The sequence below is a fragment of the Strix uralensis genome, chromosome 34 (assembly GCF_047716275.1).
Source record: "Strix uralensis isolate ZFMK-TIS-50842 chromosome 34, bStrUra1, whole genome shotgun sequence".
Taxonomy (NCBI): Eukaryota; Metazoa; Chordata; class Aves; order Strigiformes; family Strigidae; genus Strix; species Strix uralensis.
This window is the reverse complement of record NC_134005.1, coordinates 3,103,709-3,122,676: the sequence shown is the minus strand read 5'-3', so window position 1 is coordinate 3,122,676 and position 18,968 is coordinate 3,103,709. Positions and strand designations below refer to the sequence as shown.

General features: G+C 49.4%; 1 long non-coding RNA gene across 1 annotated transcript; it reads left to right on the top strand.

The window, feature by feature from the left end:
* Nucleotides 1-16,853: 16,853 nt before the first annotated feature.
* LOC141936845 (uncharacterized) lies at nt 16,854-18,672 on the top strand. The gene is made up of 4 exons (XR_012626831.1): nt 16,854-16,893; nt 17,302-17,393; nt 17,695-17,868; nt 18,536-18,672. It is a non-coding gene; the product is annotated as an uncharacterized LOC141936845 (long non-coding RNA).
* The last annotated feature ends 296 nt before the right edge of the window (nt 18,673-18,968 follow it).

Genomic DNA, 18,968 nt, shown 5'->3' with positions numbered 1-18,968 from the left:
GCCAGGGGCTGGTGGGCAGCTCTCTGGTGACCAAATCCAGGAGAAAACAAGAGGGTTTACTGTATTACCTCTTGTACTTGAAGGAACAATCCTTTAGCCCAGGTGTCTTTGGACGTGTCTTTTGGGAGGGGGCTACCAGGCCTCCAAATCCAGCAGCTTATGTCAGCTCATTCTTTGTCCTGTTTCTGTTTTGCTTCTGGCCCTTAATCTGCAGCGGCAGATTGGGGCTGCGTGATGCACAGAGGTTCAGGGCAGGGTTACCTGTTCCTCCAGGACAGGATCTGCTGATTCAGCTCAGTATTTTAAGCAAGATGGAGCCGAATAAATCTTCCTTCTAGCAAGAGCTGGTAGCCAGGATGGATGAGGAGTTCATTCACAGTTACTTCAACACTGACGGAAATTCGATTTGTGTATTTAAATTGCTTTCTTAACCAGTGTTTAGCATCTGGGGGTCTCAAGGGTTAAAATACCTCTGGCAACTTGGATCAATCTATGTGGATTTAAAAGTGCTCTGGATTAAGCAGGCAAATGAGCTAAACTGCATTTAGCTGATTCCCTGGCTGTGAATAATCCAGCCAACCCTGTGCTGAAGACATCTGGGGCTCGTCTGCTGTTCGTAGTGGAGGTTTCGGACCCTTTCTCAAAGCTGTCACCGGTCCGTAAGTTACGGCTTTACCGACCAGAAGGTAGGAGGCACTTTGGGAGTGGCCCCTTCTGATGGAGACTGGAGACCTCTGCTCTTCGGTCCTGGACGTCAGGCAGTGGCTTTCACAGTGGTCCCATCTCTCGGCTCAGCTCTGCTTTCTGTCATTAGGAGACAGCTTTGATTTGCCGGGGCTGAGTGAACTGGGACATCCCCTACTGCAGATCTGCACGAGACATACCCCTCTAGCAAGGTACAGGACAACCTTACAAATACAGAAAGCTAAACCTCCCACTGATTACTCGATGGGAATGCAGCAGGCAGAGCTTTTTGTCTAGATTGCATCCGTGCTGCTGTTAGCTTCAGGAACCCAGTGCTTCCAGCCCTGCATCTTCCTCCCCGTTCTCCCCATGCCCTGGGCAGATCTCTGTTTCAGGGTTGGCCCTGCTGTTTCATGGGCTGTGCCCTCTAGGCGTGGTTATCGAGTGTTAGGACAGAGTTTGGGTGTTGCGCTGTGTTATTGCAGTGGTTGTGTCAGTCAGATGCGGACAAGTCCCAAGTGCAGATGTGTGGTGACAAGTGCCCGTTATTTGGCCCTGACTGCAGGAAGAACTGAACCTCTTCAGCCTTCTCAGTCTGGGTGGCGATGAGTGATGGAAAGCAGTTGCATACTTTCAAGGGATCAGTGAAAGGAGGATCCTTTGCTCGCTCCCTCCATTAAAATGCTCTGCTGGCAAGCAGCAGCTCTGGGTTTGCCTTGATTTTTGCAGTGACTGCTTGTTGTGTTTAACCTGCTGCGCTGTTATAAGCAGTCTCCCTGCGAGCGAGAAACTTGTGAGTGGCTGAGCTGAGGTTTCCAGGTTCCTGACCAGAGGAAAGGCTGTCCCAGCCACATTGGAGCTGGGTTCCTGGTTGCATCCCGATAGAAAAGACTATTCATCCAGTGGAAAAAAAACCCAACAAAACGAACCAGAACTGCTGTTTTACTGAGTGTTTGACATATCTTAGCTGAGCAGATCTTGGCGCTCAGTGCGAGTTACAGCTCTGCTTTTCTGAGCCCATGAGCTGGGCTCACTTACAGCTGGCCTGACTCTCAGGAATGCTGCCTGCTTTCTGACTTTTCCTGCCCCGTGGGCCTTGGGGGCTTCAGGAACCCTTTTCCTCCTTTCCGTCAGCCCATTTACCACATGCTCTACTATCAGGTTGTTTGGGACTCTGGCCTCTCTTCAGTATTTTCTGGCTGAAACACTTTGGTTTGTCCAAGCAACTGTCTGTCTGGATGTCCATCTCTGACTTGCTCTGTCTGTACTCAGCTGACAGACCAGCAAGTGGAACAGGCATCGGTGCTTCCCAGTTAACCCCCTCCTACCACTGCAGGGAGCGCCGGGTGGCGTTGGGGGACCAGACCTTACCATTCCTATAACGTAGGTGACCCTGACTGAGACTGGGACGTGCCCTTTCTGTGTTACTGCTCCAACCATCACCTTTAGTTTTTCCGGGAAAGAGAAGCACAAAGAGATGTAGCCCAACATACCAAAAAAACCAGACTCTTCCTCCCGACTTTGTGACGAGAGCCAGCTCAGCCAGAATCACTGACATGCTGAGCTTTCCTCTTCTGGCTGGCACAAGTCTGGCAGCCTGTGTCTCCAAGGGCTTCTTACTGAAAAGGCCCCGGGGCAGCCGTTAGCACTTCAGAGTACCTCATCTGCTTGGAGCAGACAGGAGTCTGCACCCATTTGCTGCAATCACCCGTATTTAAAGGCAAGTGGTACCTGTTCACCTTGTAGTAGCAGCAGGGCTGAATGAAGTACCCTTTCAAAAATTAGTGTAGCTGTGGGGCTTTAGGCTGTGCTAGCCATGCTCACTGCTGTGGGCAGTGTGGCCACAGGGATGACCCTCGTACTGCCATCACCTGCCTCCCCACCCCAAGGAGCACAGAGCTGCCAGTCTGGACGGGGGTGAAGCTTTGTTGAACCCATGTGCTGGGTGCAACCAGCTTTTTCAGAGCAAGTTGCAAAGGCTTGTCGTGGGAGGATGTTGGGTAACCCAGCCCATACTGTGTCTCCTGCTGCTAGTTCCTTAAAACAGTGGCACTTAACTGTTCTTTTACCAGCTCCGTGTTGTTCTCAGTTTTGAGAGCCCTGGTGGTTCTTCCACCTTAAGGGTCAGCTTGTTTGACATGTTGTAACCGGGGACTTCTTGGTGCTGGTGGATTGCAAGAGACCAGGAAGAAGAGGTGTACGTATCTTATTACATTTGCAGGGCCAAAAATAAAGGCTGCTAAAAAGGGTTGCTTTTATTCCCATGGGGTTGTTGGTCCATTGCACATCTTCTGGCACTCGTATGCACAAGGCAGATGACCTCAGTGCCTTTCTGCTGTACGCTGCCTTTCGTCTGTGGTGTGAAGCAGCTGGCATTTTGGTCTCAGACAATACTTAAGCAGATGGCCGCTTACAAACAAAACCCACCCAAACCAGGAGACTTTCTCTTCTTTTCCAGGAGCCCAGGACTTTGAAGGCATGTGCTGAGGTTAACGGCCAGAACAAAGGCTGCAGGGTCACAACACACAGTATCTCTTGGAGCTTGTGCTGTAGCTGAGGACAAATGTCTGGTAACTCTAAAGGCAGATAAAGGCTTACTGTGATCCAGAGAGGTGGGGAATCTCCACCCTGGGAGATATTTCACACTGCTGGGTGCATCCCTGCACAATCTGTTTTAACTTCGAAATTGTCTGTTTTGTGCAGAGGGGTTGGACCAGAGACATCCAAAGTCTCTTCCACCTAAATTTTTCCATGTTTCTGTGCCTGATCCTGCTGATGACCCATGTAGTCTGCTTTATGAGGAGTGAAAGGAAAAGAAAAAAGCATTGTAAAACACGTAAAATGTGGCAATATTGCTATCTCCTGCAAGCTCTGCCAGGGAGCAGATGCTAGCTGCCTTTTCTAGATGTAGTTATTTCACTGGAGAGACAGCTGCTGTTGCTGTGAAGTTGCCAGATGAACCCGTACATAGACGTGGGGCAAGTGGGAATGTCGAGGGGGGAATTTGGGAAGGCGGGGAGCCCATGCTGGCAGCAGCCCCTGCCCTGCCCGGGGACCAGGCAGGGCTCTGGGAGCGATGTGCTGGGGAGGAGCTCCTTGTACTGCTTCTTTCCTCAAGAGCAGCTGTTTCAGGCTTACCTGGATTACGACCATAATGAGGGAGGGTTTCTTGTTGGGCGTACATCCCCAGGAGGGGTTGCACTTGATGTCTGACCTTTGTTTCCATTTCATACCAGGTGTTTCTAGGCCTTGAAATTTTTCTGTGGGCTCAAGGGGATGGTTAAGTGAAGGAGGACGAGTGTAGGGTTAGTTCCCAGGGAGACAGGATCTGTGCAAGGGTTTTGCTTTTGTGTCGTAGCTTTTGTGGGAGACAGACAAACTTTGTGGGCCAAGAACAGCAGGACTGATGATGGGCATTTCTAGAGGTTTGTGTGCCTTCAGAGCTCTCAGCAAATGTCAGCCAGTTTGTCTGCTGCCCTGCAAATGCTGCTCGCTGGGAAGGAGAAATCCCGCTCTCCCAAGTGAATGCTTCTCCCCAGCTGCTTTTCAGCTCGCTTTGCCAGAGAGACTAAAAAAAGGGCTGCCCTTATGTGCAGGGACTGTGGGTTGCACAGAGATACAGCCCAGCAAGCTTGAAAGCATGGAGGGGCCAGTCCGACCTCCCCAGGGCCCTCTCTCGAGTTCAAGGCAGGGAGGGACCAGTGAGTCCAACGAGGCAGAAAAGCTCTGAGCTGTGGAGAGGAAGGAAGCTAAGCCCAGAGATCGAAGCTGCCATTATAGACTCAGATGTCCTGTCTGAAGGGAGGTTGGCTACCTCTTCTGCTGCCTCTGCCTGGGGAGGGAGGGCTTGCAAACCAGCGGAGGAGGGAGCTGTGTTCTGCCAGCAGCTGGAGCCTCCCAGAGTCAGCCTGCAAAGCTGTCACTGCTCTTGCTCATGGAGAAGAAGTGTTACTCACAAGAAGGCTTCCTGAGCAGTCTCCTTGCTGGGCTACTTACCCAGATCTGCTCCATAAGGAGGTTCATCAGCTCCCCTGCAGCCCAGCTATTCCTTGGGAAGGTGTGATGTAGCTGGCTTGGTTAATCCCAGATGTATCTTTAATGAGATATCATTAGTAAAGTGTTCTCAGTGCTGGTGAGACCAGCCTGGAAAAAAAATGTTTCCAAACAGGTTTGGAAACCTCTTTTGAAGGGAAGTTGCTACAAATATACTCGAAATTGCTAATGTACAGGGACCTGTGAAGTAGGACATTTAGTTTTAACGTTAACCATCACTTGTGTTTTGCTAACTTTTATTCTTCCTGTACTTTACTGTAATGTATATAATTTCTTTTATACTTTTTCCTAACTACCCTCTGTAGTCATTACCCACTTGTAAGATGTTTTGAAAACTTTAACTCCTTGCCTAGTAAAGATAAAACAGACCTTGGACAGTCTGAAAAACTCCCTGAGTACATCCCTAATAGCACGAACCTAGAAAACAAGTGTCTAAGAAGACGCCAGTGTCAAGATAAGCGACTGGAAGCTGGTCTAAACTGACCTGCTTGGAACAAACAGGAGCTGAAGGAGGGATGAGGTCACTCTATGACCAGATACGGACACGAGAAACCTAAAGTTCACTACCGGACAGTGTGAGGAAGAGTATGTGGACCCCTAAGGAGGGGAGAAGACCCTCGCTCTATTTTTACTAATGACCCTTGGTCCATCTTAGGTGCTGCCTCTGGCATGGGGGGGGAATTTTTTTTTTCTGTCTATAGGAGAGAGGAACGGCTTTTGGGTTGGTTCGGGAAATGGGGAAGGTTTCTTCTCTGTGGCCTGGTTGCCCTGGGAGTCCCCGTGCAGTTTTGTAAGTGAAAGTTTCAATGCTGTCTCTGTGGTGGAGCCTGCGGGGGATGTTCTGGGGATAGGAATGAAGCAAACACCTTGGAAGGAAGGGTGGTGGATATATGTAACTTCTCTTATGCTCTTGCTTACAGGACATCACCTGGGTCTGCTGAGGCTTCCTGGAGTGCTTGAATACCTGAACTAGAGGCTGTGAGATAGGAGCGTGATTCCTGCAGGCCCTGCCGGGGATCCCAGCTCATGGAGCAGGACTTTGCTGCTGGGTTTGCTGGTGCCTGGAGGCAGATACATGCTGGAGAGGCTTGAGACTTCGTGGCTGTTCCGGCCAGCACACCGCTGCTCACTGTTTGCAGGGACAGGATGGTCCCAGACGTGGCACAGTCCTCACGTGTTGTCTTTCCTGAGACTTCCTGACAAAGGATCTCTTATTTACCAAGATTTCATCTGCTTCTGCTGTTTATTGCCCACCTGAAATGCTCCTTATGTCCTGCTGGCCTTGTTGTTGTCCTTCCAGGAGCAGCCAGTTGTGCCTCTACCACAGTGGGGCGAGGGATGGAGTCGGATGGGGTCAGTGGTTGGCAGCTGACAGCTGCTTTTTGTTTCCACCTGCTCCCCTCTTCCCTTCTAATGAGATCAGGTGCCAGGGTGCACTAGGAAGACTTTTCAGTGTGAGAGGAAGTCACAAGTGGGGTACTCAGGTCCCTGTTTTCATTGTTGGCAGAGAGAGGCTGCTCAAACCAAACCTGCACCCTCTTGAGCTGCTCCTGTAACAGACCTGGTAATGGGAAACAAAAGCTCTGCCGTGAGGCTGACAGCTCCGGGTTGGGTGGGTCTGTCCTGCAACGCTGAGCCTTGAAACTCAGAGATGCTTGTGCTGGTGGTCACTGAGATGCAAACCTGGCTGTTTCTGGACCCCCTGGGGTGCCTATCTTTTAATTTTTTATCCTCATTTTTGGTTTTTTTTAATGTGGTTACTGTCTTGTCTTCTAAAATCCCAGCTGTTTTAAATGATACCAGTGGCTTGGCAGATTCATTCTTTCAGGCCTTTGGTGCTCCCTGCACAGACTGATCAGCGTTTATGATCAACCAGTCTGATTTCACGAGTGGCTCCGCTCCTGCTTTGTGTTTTGGGGCCATACGCTTATTACAAAGCTGTTTTTTCATGAGTGGGAAGGTTTCTCTCAAGGCGAATCTGCAGGAGATGTTTGGGGCTGGTTTCGTTGCTGGCTCTTTGATTCATGATAGTTCTTGGGATGTGTGAAGGGTGGGAAGAGGTTCAAAGGAAGAATCTGAAGAGCTCGTTTAACAGTTCAGCTTGGAAAATGAAAATCTGCCCCTCTGCTCCCACTGCCGAAATGTGATGTGCTGGGAGTCACATCCCACTTTGCCTTTTTTCCTGATGCCTGATCACGTTGTAAATTCCTCGCCCAGCAGAGCTGGTGCCTTCAGGCTGCCCCAGCACCTCTTGGCACAGCCCGTGTGCTGCAGGGAGCTGCACCCGCTGGCCTGGCAGTGGCGAGGAGACCAGCTTGTCCCTTCAGTGCTTCACAAGGCATAAAGCAAGCAAGCTGCTCCTTCCCCAGCACTGCTTCTGAACACGCTGTGGTGCTTTGTAGCTGCCGTGACTGTGCCTGGGGCTCCTGTGGGCTGAGGCTGAAATGCATGTCACGGGCTGGGTTTGTCCCTTCCCTGTGTCCCACTTAACGGCTCTTGGTTTTTTAATCTTCCTCTCCTTTGCTTCAGGTCACAGACCCAGATGTTGGTGTTTGAAAGTGCCCTGCAGGAGAGGTGCTGGACCTGCTGGGGCTTTGGATGACCGATTTGCTGTGAAGCCAGGAGCCAAGGAGACCCGTCCCACTGCAAATGGAGCTGCCAAGTGATGCCAGAAGCTGCAAATGCCAACCAAGCTGTGGTGGACCAGGTAAAGCACGTGAGGGTTTTTTTCTTGGCCTGGAGAAGTTGGAGGGAAGGAGCCCTTGTGGCATTTAGCGTGGTCCTTGGAGCTGACCATGGGAGGGTTGTGGGTGCTCAGGTATTGCCATGGTTTTAAATGCGTGAGATGCCCAGTGGTAGAGAGCTGCCATGTGCTTGGGCTCTGAAGGAGGCTCTGTGCCCTCCTTGGGTGGAGGAGAGGAGGGCCTGGTGCTGCCCAGCCCGTGGTGCCCTGTGGCACTGGGTGGGATGGAGAATGCCGGGGCAGGACTCTTCCAGCTGAGAAGAAGAGCTGGGTGTGGAGGAGGAGAGACTGACCCCTGCTCTGCCTCTGTGACTGTGAAAGGCCACTAAGCCCTGCTCCTACAGTGTGCTGGCACTGCAGCGTGTTTCTGCCCTCAATATGGTGGGGACTTAGGTGGTTTTTAGCTGCCAGAGGAAACACAAGGCCAGGAGAGTTGGGATTAAGGTAGAGTGAGCCCCAGAAGTACTGAAGCATCCTGTAACTGTGTAGGTGATCAGTGCCCTTGACAACTGTCCACTTTCTTGTTTAGGCTGAGATGCCTAAGGGCAGTACCCTGCTGAGTCAGGCCTGAACCTCCATCCAGAACGGACCCATCTTCCTGTGGCATTGTCTCCTGGCAATCACAGCCTCACAGTTACTGCCTTGCTGACCTCCATGTCAGAGATTCCCCTTGAGCTGTGATTAACTCCTTGAGGCTTGTAAATTTTCTTCAGCATTTCCACAAAGACAGCTGGCTGGATTAAATGGTTTCATAGTATTACAGAAAAAGAAAATCTAGGAGGCATTACACTTGTTGGGGCCAAGGACTTTGCTTTATTTGAAAACCCAATTTACTCTTTTTGGATTTTCAGAAGCTAGACAGTGCCTGTGCTGTGGCTTTGTCTCGGAGCCTGCAGCAGGGCTGTCGGGGGATGCAGGCTGATGGTGCCCTGTGTCCTTCCGGCACTGCAGCAAGAGAGAGGTTAATAATGCCACACGCCTGCTGCTGCCCTTGGCTGTACGCTCGTGTGTTTCTGCAGGAGGATGAGAGCTGTGTCAGCAGCATTTCCCAGGGGATGGGGGAAGGATTTTCAGCCCTGTAGAGCGGCTCCCTGCATGAACCAACAGTTCCCTGTGCCTCTGAAGAGAGCAGGGCCAGCAGCCTGCTTCGGTCAGACCCTGCTAGGATGGAGGAGGGTGGCTTGTCTGAAGTGCTGAGGGGGCTGGCTTGCTTCTGTGTTGGGCTGTGTGCCAGTGTGATCCCCTCTCCATGCCCTGGGCTGCTCCACATGTGTCCTCTTGGAGTCAGAAACGCAGGCAGCCAGCTGAGAGCCAAGTGTGAGTTGGGAAGGATGGCTCCAAGCTGAGCTTACTGGTGACAGCTGGATATTGTGCAGGAAAACAGAGGGGAGCTCATGGGGCAGAGAGAGTGTTGGCAAGGGAAGAGGGGCTTGTTGGTCCCTGAGGGAGCAGAGGTGGGTATGTCCAACCCCAGGAATGGAGAGGGGGCAGCGATATAAACCCCGTACATCCTCTGAGTCCATGCTCCTGAGCATGGGGGGTGGTGTCAATTTCAGCTTCTGGGCTCTCTTTTTGAAAGCGTGGGTCTCCCCTGGGGGCAATGCCTGATTGTCCTGGTTCAGCTAGGATAGGGTTAAGTTTCCCCAGCAGTGGGGGGGAAGCTCTAGCTGGGTTATTCATATACCATGCTGAGGTCACGTCCTGGCGCCATAGCGTGGGAAGAATTGGTGAGCGCGTGGGTTTGTGCAGCCGTTCCTCTCACTGCTGTATCTGTACATACCTTGCTCTGTTCGTTGTTATTGTTGCTGTTTGTTGTGTTGCTGTTGCACCGTTTTATTAAACCTCTCCTTATCTCAGCCCCGGAGCTTTGTATTTCACTCCCTTTGTGGGGGAGGGGCAGCGGCCGCATGGTCTCAGACCCCAGCAGGGACTAAACCACCACACTGATGCTTCATTTTGTGGCTGGCCTGCAAGCCTTCTTGGAACCGATAAGCCCCGTCCTCGGGAAGAAGCCTGGAAGAGGCTTGGTCGTCCCTCCACTTCCCTGTCTCAGCTGCACCCGTGTACCTGGGCAGGGAGCTCTGTGCGAGGGGGGGGTCTGTCTGAGGACTTTTCCATCTCCAGGCATGGTGACGCCCAGGACTGGGTCAGAGAGCGGAACGGGGTCAGCAAGGGACTGTCTGTAGCCGCTGCCCCGTGCCGGGGTAACGCACCCGAGGCTGCGGCTGTGCTGGAGCCGGGCGGGTGTGCTGGAGGCGGTTTCAGGGGCTGCTTGCTGCGCTCACTGGGGGCTTTGGGCGCTGAGCATCCCTGTCCACTCTGCCCCCGTGTCCCGGAGATGCCCCCACCCCTTGTCCCTGCTGTTGCCATGGCAGTGTTGGGGCTGGCCGGGATGCCCAGTTGCCCTGGCAGCAGGGATCCCCATGGCCCCCACGGAGTGGGAGAGGTGGGGGATGCTGGGGGGGTGGTGGCTGCGTCCCCTCCCTGGCCGAAAGCCGGAGGGCGGCTCTGGGTGCCGGTGCTGCCGGGCTGCTCAGCTGCGGGCGGGGGGGGCTTGGGAGCGGGGCAGAGCAAGGACCGGGGCTGCGGGGGAGCTCAGAGGCGGGGGGGTGTGTGTGTGTATGTGTGTGACACCCCCTGCCCCACGCCACAGGGCTGGGGGCATCCCTTGTGCGAGAGGTGGGTGCCTGGGGCAGGGGGGTGCCCGGGGCAGGGGGCCCTCGGTCCTGCCCAACCTCTGCTGGCAGTGTGCTGCGCTCGCCCTCCTGTGGGATCTGTGTCCCTGCACGAAAGCTGCTTTTTTGGGGAGGATCCGAAGGGGGAGGTTACTCCTGGAGCACAGGGTGGGGGGTTCTTGTGCTGGGCGAGAGGCACCTGGAGGCTGCAGCACTTTCCATGTCAGGAGCTGGGAGCTGGAGCCCCTTCTCCCCCCCAGCGGAGCCGGGCAGGGAGCAAGCTTTGCTCCCGGAGACAGAAAGTGCCGGCCTGTCTCCCTTTCTTCCCCCGGGCTGCGGCTGTGAGTGCACCCGGGCTGTGGGTGAAACGTGGAGGGGATGGGGGCTGCCTGCCTCGCCGCCGCTGGCCTTGCCCGCCTTGGTTTGCACAGGGCCTTTGGGCTGTTTTGGCCTGAAATCTGTTTTGCACGGTGTGTACGTGAGGGCTTAGCTTACTCTTGCTCTGTCTATACAGTGTTGTGGATGCTGAGGATGAAAAATGCAACAGCTGGCCTAACTGCAAAGCCAACTCCCCCTCCCTGTCCTTTCCTTGATTTGAAATCCGTAGATGATTTTCTGAGAAGCAATTCCTGCATGCATCCAGGGAAAGGAGTGGTGGGCTTGGCAGTGCTGGGTTTATGGTTGGACTTGATCATCTTAAAGGTCTTTTCCAACCTAAATGGTTCTATGAAATGTGGTCCAGATGCCAGAAAAAGAGTAAATAAGGAGTTGCAAAGTTGCCAATCCAGGATAGCAGGGATCGGATTCTGGGAAAGGGAAAATATGCTGTAAATACTTAAGGCAGGAGCCACAGCAGTAGGTTATAGTATGTGGAGCTGGGGAATCTCCAGCAGACCCTTGGAAAGGATCTTGGTCCATCTCACTGTCAGCTGACAGCTGAAGTTTATTAAATAACAGGAAGGTGTAACACTGGGCTCCTATTCATTCTCTCAGCTATGGTCGAGCTTTTGTAATAAATTGCAGGATGACAGTACAAAGTGATAAAATAGAGAGGGGCTGTGTGGTGGTTTAGGCCCTGCCAGGATCCGAGACCACGCTGCCGCTGCCCCTCCCCCACCCTACAGCCGAACAGGACAGGGAGTGAAATACAAACCCCGGGGCTGAGATAAAGAGAGGTTTAATACAACAGTGCAACAGCAACAAACCGAACAACAACAAGAACAGTAACAATAGCAATAACAGTAATAACAATAAACAGAACAAAAAATGTACCAATACAGCAGTGAGGAGAGCGACCGCACACCACGCACGGTCACCAATTCTCCCGCGCTTGGGCGCCCGGACCTGACGTCAGCATGGTATTGAATAACCCGGCTAGAGCTCCCCCCCCACTGCTGGGGAAACTTAACCGTATCCTGGCTAAACCAGGACATAATCCACCCCTTTATTCTGTACCATCTGCGTCACATCCAGCTGCCATTTAGCAATTAGCAATAACAAAGAAAAATTAACAAAAGCACAGTATAATTCACGGTGTGTTTTCACCCAAAATCAAGTCCCCTTGTGGTACGCGTCGGACCTCTCCATCCTTCCGCATCACCCACCAGGTGCACCCAGGTCCTTGAGCAAAAGCAATGCCGTGGATGGGTTTGCCTTTGCCCGGCGCAGGACTAGCCCAGACCATTTTTCCCAGCAGATCCCTCATGCGCACCACAGGGACTTTATCCCTGTCTACAACACGTGGAAGTTTTGACTGAGCCGGGCCAGCTCGATTGGCAGATCCTCTTGTGTTGACTAACCAAGTGGCCTTTGTCAGATGTGTGTCCCAGTGTTTGAAGGTTCCACCCCCCATTGCTCTCAATGGAGTTTTTAACAGTCCATTGTAGCGCTCGATCTTCCCAGAGGCTGGTGTGTGGTAGGGGATGTGGTAGACCCACTCGATGCCGTGTTCTTCTGCCCAGGCATCTATGAGGTTATTTCAGAAGTAAGTCCCATTGTCTGACTCAATCCTCTCTGGGGTGCCGTGTCGCCACAGGACTCGGTCTTCAAGGCCCAGGATGTTGTTCTGGGCGGTGGCGTGGGACACTGGATAAGTTTCGAGCCATCCAGTGGTGGCTTCCACCATTGTGAGCACGTGGCGCTTGCCTTGGCGGGTCTGTGGCAGTGTGATGTAGTCGATCTGCCAGGCCTCTCCATACTTATATTTCATCCATCGATCTCCATTCCGCTGGGGCTTCACCCATTTGGCTTGTTTGATTGCAGCACACATCTCACATCCGTGGATGATCTCTGCGATGGTGTCAATGGTGAGGTCCACCCCTCGATCTCAAGCCTACCTGTATGTTGCATCTCTGCCTTGGTGGCCCGAGGTCTCATGGACCCACTGGGCTATGAACAGTTCACCTTTATGCTGCCAGTCCAAGTCCACCTGAGCCACTTCGATCTTAGCAGCCTGGTCCGCCTGCTGGTTATGTTGATGTTCATAAGTGGCCCGACTCTTGGGTATATGGGCGTCCACATGGCGCACCTTCACAACGAGGTTCTCCACCTGGGCTGCAATGTCCTGCCATACTTCAGTGGCCCAGATGGGTCTGCCCTTGCACTGCCAGTTGCTCTGTTTCCATTGCTGCAACCACATCCACAGGGCACTTGCCACCACCCACGAGTCAGTGTAGAGATAGAGCCTCGGCCACTTTTCTCGCTCAGCAATATCCAAAGCCAATTGGGTGGCTTTCACCTCTGCGAATTGGCTCGATTCACCTTGTCCCTCAACACCTTCAGTGGTTCATCGTGTGGGATACCACACCGCAGCCTTCCATCATCGTGTTTTCCCACAATGCAACAAGACCCATCAGTGAACAGGGCATATCGCTTCTCCTCTGGCAGCTTGTTATATGGTGGGGCCTCCTCAGCACGTTTCACCTGTTCTGGTGACATCCCAGAATCTTTGCTCTCTGGCCAGTTTATGATCACTTCCACTAATCCTGGGCGGTCGAGGTTCCCTATTCGAGCCCGTTGTGTTATCAACGCAACCCATTTACTCCACGTGGCATCTGTTGCATGATGTGTGGAGGGAGCCTTTCCTTTGAACATCCATCCCAGCACCGGCAGTCGGGGTGCCAGGAGGAGCTGTGTCTCAGTGCCGACCACTTCTGAGGCAGCTCGAATTCCTTCGTACGCTGCCAGTAGCTCCTTCTCAGTCAGGGTATAGTTAGCTTCAGAGCCTTTGTATCCCCGGCTCCAAAAGCCTAGAGGTCGGCCTCGGGATTCCCCATCTGCTCTCTGCCAAAGGCTCCAGGAAGGGCCATTCTCCCCGGCTGCGGTGTAGAGCACGTTCTTAATCTCCTGCCCTGCCTGGACTGGCCCGAGGGCCACTGCCTGGGTAATCTCCCGCTTAATTTGTTCTAAGGCTTGTTGTTGCTCAGGGCCCCATTTAAAATCGTTCTTCTTGCGGGTTACGTGGTAGAGAGGGCTCACAATCAGGCTGTAGTTTGGGATGTGCATCCTCCAGAACCCCACAGCACCCAGGAAGGACTGAGTCTCCTTTTTAGTGGTTGGTGGGGCCATGGCTGTTATCTTGTTTATCACCTCCATTGGGATGTGGCGATGCCCATCTTGCCATTTTATTCCTAGGAATTGAATCTCCCTTCCAGGCCCCTTAACTTTCTGTCGCTTGATGGCAAAACCAGCCTTCAGGAGGATTTCAATTATCTTCTTTCCTTTCTCAAAGACTTCCTCAGCTGTGTCCCCCCATACAATGATATCGTCAATGAACTGCAGCCAGAGCTCCCTCCCCACTGCTGGGGAAACTTAACCCTATCCTAGCTGAACCAGGACAGGAGCAAATGCATGATTTCAAAACTGAAATACATTTTTAAGTTAATATCCGTATTACGGTTAGCTTAACAAGGTACCGAGGCTTTTGAAGTAGAATTGGTCCTACTAATAATTAATAGGAAAATAATTATCGAACGTAATCACTGAAGATGCGTAAATGTCAGGGAATATGAATGTCTAGTTAAAGTTTAACAAAATGTGTGTAGGTGACTATATTACACAATTCTTGATGAATGAAGTGGATTTCAAGAGCAGAGGCGATGTTGCGGGGCCATGTGGGAGGGCAGTGGCTGCATCAACACTTCCCTCCACCAATGGGCCTGAAGGGAACCTGTCTGCAAGCTAAACTTGAATCCAAGCCAGCTTGACATCAGGGAGAATTTTTTCTATTTCCTCTGGGGGGGGGGACAGGGGGGGATGGAATTTTGGCCTACAGTTTGCTCCTTTGTCTCAGGAGGAAAGGGGTTTCCATTGACAACTAGTCGTTTGTTGTTTTGGCATGTCTTTTAACAAGCTCTTCATTTTCTGATGATAGGTGGACCCTTATCAACGCTGAAATAGCTAATCTTGTTATTCTCTACGTAGTTTTAGCAAGAGAATAATTTTGATACATTTTTATCATACATTTGCAGAGGCACATACATTTGAAATTAGGTATAGTGCCTTTTGTTTTGTTGCCTGGGGTGCAGTAGTGGTAGAAATACCACAAATAAGAGAGAAGTTATGGGAGGTGATTGTGGATTTTTTTTGTGTGTGGCAGTATTCTGCCACTCAAAGTGCAGTATTCTGCTCTTACTTCCCACACTTGTGGAAGTTGCATAACATCTTTCAGGTCTGTGCACTCATTCTTTCTCTCAGTCTTGTTTTTATATCTTTATTAATTTATTTGTGTTTAAGGCCAAGTAAGCATTTTGCTCCTGTTCTCAGAGTTTTACTGTAATTATGGAAAACATTTATAAGTGAGCATTTCTCTGTGCTAGCCAGGAGCCTTAAAGCAGATCACCAATCTTGGCGCCAGGCGCGGGTGATAGTTCTGTTTGGATGAAGAGACCTTAAATCATTCGTCCTCTGTGCTTTAAACATAATCAGGCTTTTCCCTAGCAGATACGGTGTTCATCTTCCCAGTTTTGTTCTATTTCTCTTTTAACAGGCATGCCTGAAAAACATGGGAAGAAACAAATCCTGGTTTCCTTTACTGAGTTGCTGGTGTCCTGCTTCTGCTTTTGGTAAAGGAACTTATTTTGTAGGTGGGCAGAAAGACTAGAAAGTATTTGACAGTACCAGTTGCCATTCTGTTTTCTCAAGCAGTAGTTAGGATAAAGAAAAAAAGAGATTGGATTTTACTGTGCTGTTAATGGTTTTATGCCTTCTGGGTGAGAGAGGGCTGCTGCAGTTCCTTTATCTGGAAACAGTTCCTTTGTGAAGGTAGAAAAGTGGTAATGCTCTGCTGGTGGTGACACTCTGATGCTCCTGTGGTGTGATTTGAACTTTCCTGTAGTTCCTTCAGCCCCTACTAATACTCTGTGCAGAAAGGCAGTTGTTCCTCTGGAGCCCAATAAATTGCTGCCGCCTTGAGTGGTATCAATCTTGAATTGTGAGGCATGGAAATAACCTCTGCAAATATGAGGAAAGCAGCGCTGTGGTTGAGCAGGGATTAGGCAGAACACTGTTAGTGCATTCAGGAGTGTCTGTGTGAATTGCATTATCAGTGATTCTGAGTCTTGTTCAAAATGCTTGAGTATTTGGTGTAAAATCACTTCTGGGACCCAGTGGGAATCCTCAGGTCTTTAAATTGATACATGCTTTAATACTCAATCAGGTACCAAGACCTCTTGTTTTTGAAATGTACCTTCTTCATTCCATGTTTTAGCTGTGGTTGACGATGACAATGTCAAAAGTGTCATGTGAAGAGGCCATAGCAATAAAGTTACAGTGTCGTGATGTTATGGCTCATGGTGGCCTTGTATAAGTAGGAAGATGGGGAGCTAGGAAGCACAAACCCTAAAGAATGTATATAATGTAGTGCAATAAATTATATTTTGTTTTGCAGGATGTAAAAGAATTTTAAATATAACCTCTGGTATATTTGAAATAGATTTTAAGGCCTAGTGAAACGTGTTCAGGACTGAGCGATCTCGTCGTATTACCAAGGCAACCGGGGTGCTGCTCAACAGGCCTGAAAAGTGTTCTTAGCCCGCTTCTTGGATAGTCCCGACCCAAGGCTGCTCTAAAACCCAGTCAAGCTAATCCTATGGAGGCAGTTTTAACAAAGGATGATTAATTGACTAAACACAGGGGGGTTGCTAGATTAAGAGAATTTAGGATATCGAAACTGCTCACTCTACCTAAGCTTTTCGTAGAACATCTTGGAGTCTTTCTCAGAATTGTGTGAGATGAAAACTAGTGGAAGACAGATGAAGAAGATGATGACGCAAAAGATGACCCTGAAACTGAAACGAGGACTGGAACGAAAAGAGGAGAATTTGGCTGAGACAGGCGATTGCAGTGGACTTTAATAAATGATGAGAATCAAGAACTAAAAGGTTGAGTGGAAACTTACAAAGACTTTGGACTTAGGTAATAGATTTAGAAATAGTGTATAACCTGCCTGAGTCCTTTGGACATTGGCCACTCACTGAGGTGTTGGCCCAACTCTGAGTTGTTAATAAAGCAAACCCAGAGATACCCATGTCTGGTCATTATGTTTCTTCCTTGAACACAGGACTCTAAACCACGAGTTACCTCATTGCAAAAGTTGATTGTAAGAGAGGTAGCTAATGAGGAAAAGGCAATGTTTTTAATTAGCGCTTCCTTAAAAGGACCAGAAATGTATGAAATTCACACAAGCTCAAAAGAGAAGAGGAATTCCTGGATGACACACATCCGCAGAGCTGTAGAAAGGTAAATGATGAGTGAAAGTGGGAGGGTTTGATTTCTTGCTCATCTGTCTTCTCTTCGCAAGACTCATAGGTATAAATTTATTGTAAAAATCCATTTGACTATCGCTAAACTGTCTTTGTAAGACTGAAGCGTGCGATTCTGTGTTCAATGGGAAGAAGCCACTCATAAAGATGCAAAAAAAAAAAAAAAAAAAAAAAAGCAGCCAAAGACTTTATTCTGCTTTATTTTTAAAAATAAACAAAAAAAATGATTCACTGATGTCAAATGCCAAAGGGCTTTGGATAAGGGAGGAAGATTGACTCACAAGATACACCACATCCTAGGCAAAAGCTTCAGGTTGAATCCTGAGATGGTTTTAAGTTCTCTAATGTGCACATCAACCCTCTGTCTGTCTCCCGCTTTGCACAGCTGTCCTGATGAAGAAGGAGGAATGTTTCATGAACCTGGAGCAGAGAAGAGGCTGGCTGAAGCAACAGCTGCTAAGTTGAAAGATTTTCAAGGTAATGACCTAGTTATATATTCCCTGAACTGCTTCTCAGCATCATTTGTGATTTATGAGTGTCTTACTCTTTTAAACATGATCAAGTTTCTCCTTCATAAGTCTTTCAAGGTAGTGCAAGTTTATATAGAAATAGTTAAGTAAGTCTAATAAGCTTTGTATGCTCCATGAGTTTTCCCCTTACCTGTTAATTATATCTCTGCGTTTGATGCTCTGACCATAAAATGAATAATAATGTTCCAAATGGAACATTATACTGACAGGGATTAGGAAGGCAGAACTGAGTTTGTTTCTTCCTTTAGAGCGTTTGGACATGAAGGACGACCTGATTATGCAAAGTCTAACTGAGAAGCAACAGTTTTATCTAGAAATACCTGAAATGAATGGGTTTGGAGACCATTCCCAAGGATCTCGGATCTAAGCTACTTCTTCGAGGAGATATCTCAGAAAATCTGCAAGGAGAGGTGATTTTGAAGGTAAATGCACTGTGGGAATGTGTCTGCGTTCCCTCAGGTGCAGGGGTGGGGATAAGCACGTAGGATCTAAGTACAGGTCCTGAAAATCATCCTGTAGTAACATAATACTTGTATGTAACACTGTTCAGACTTCCTTATTCTCAGAACCAATCTGCAAGACAGGTAAAGTGCACTGGTGTTTTTAGGTGGAGGACCTTCTCACACCTTGGATTTTTTTATTTTTAAGGATCAACCAGTGGAGTCTTAGGGTGAGTCTATTCAGATGAGTAACTGAGTGGTCTAATAATGCACCAGTCCTGAAATATAATATTGTATTAAGGTTATATATTAAAATAGCCTATCTAAAGAATAATATAATAATATAATAAAGTATAAAAGAAAATAAGCACAAACATAATTTTTATTTTGAAAAAAAACCCCTAAACACTCAAGGCTCGCTAATCTAACTTGCAATCGAGGAAGAGGTCATCTTTATATGTGCAATACGAAGAGCCTGTCGTAAAGAGCTAGTCATGAAGGGAAATTCATCTGTACTGCAGGAAATTTCTCAAACTGCCCGATCTTTTAATGTACTTGATGGTTGAATTCTTTTTTTAACTTGTTAGCATGATGCACTTGTCTCTGCACAGACATGGCTGTTTACATGACATGCTCTCCTCTTTCCTAGCTGAAATCTCCAGAACCTTATCTTCACTCACTTAGGCAGTGGATCCTGTCAGCCTGAGGATTGCTCTGGGTTGGGACTCCCCAGGAGAGCAGAGACCTTTGGAGGATATGACAGTAGTCCCTCAATTTCAAATAAAAGTAAGAAAGGGACCCTTCAGCATTCTTCTGCGCTGCTTAGCTCTTTACTGTGTTTCTCTGCACAGAGAATGAGATAAGAACAATGAATTAAGTGAAGCTCTGATTTAAGGAAGCTTCACCAGGCTCTGAAAGGAGGATGAGAGCGTGTGTTGAGTGTGTTAGCCTGTTGTATCTTTTGCTTCTGATACCAACAGCAGAGAGCAGAGTAGGGCTCTCGGTGTTATGCTGAGAGCATTTCATTAACCCATACTTCCTAATTATCACAATTCCACACAGAATTTTAATTTTGTTGAAAA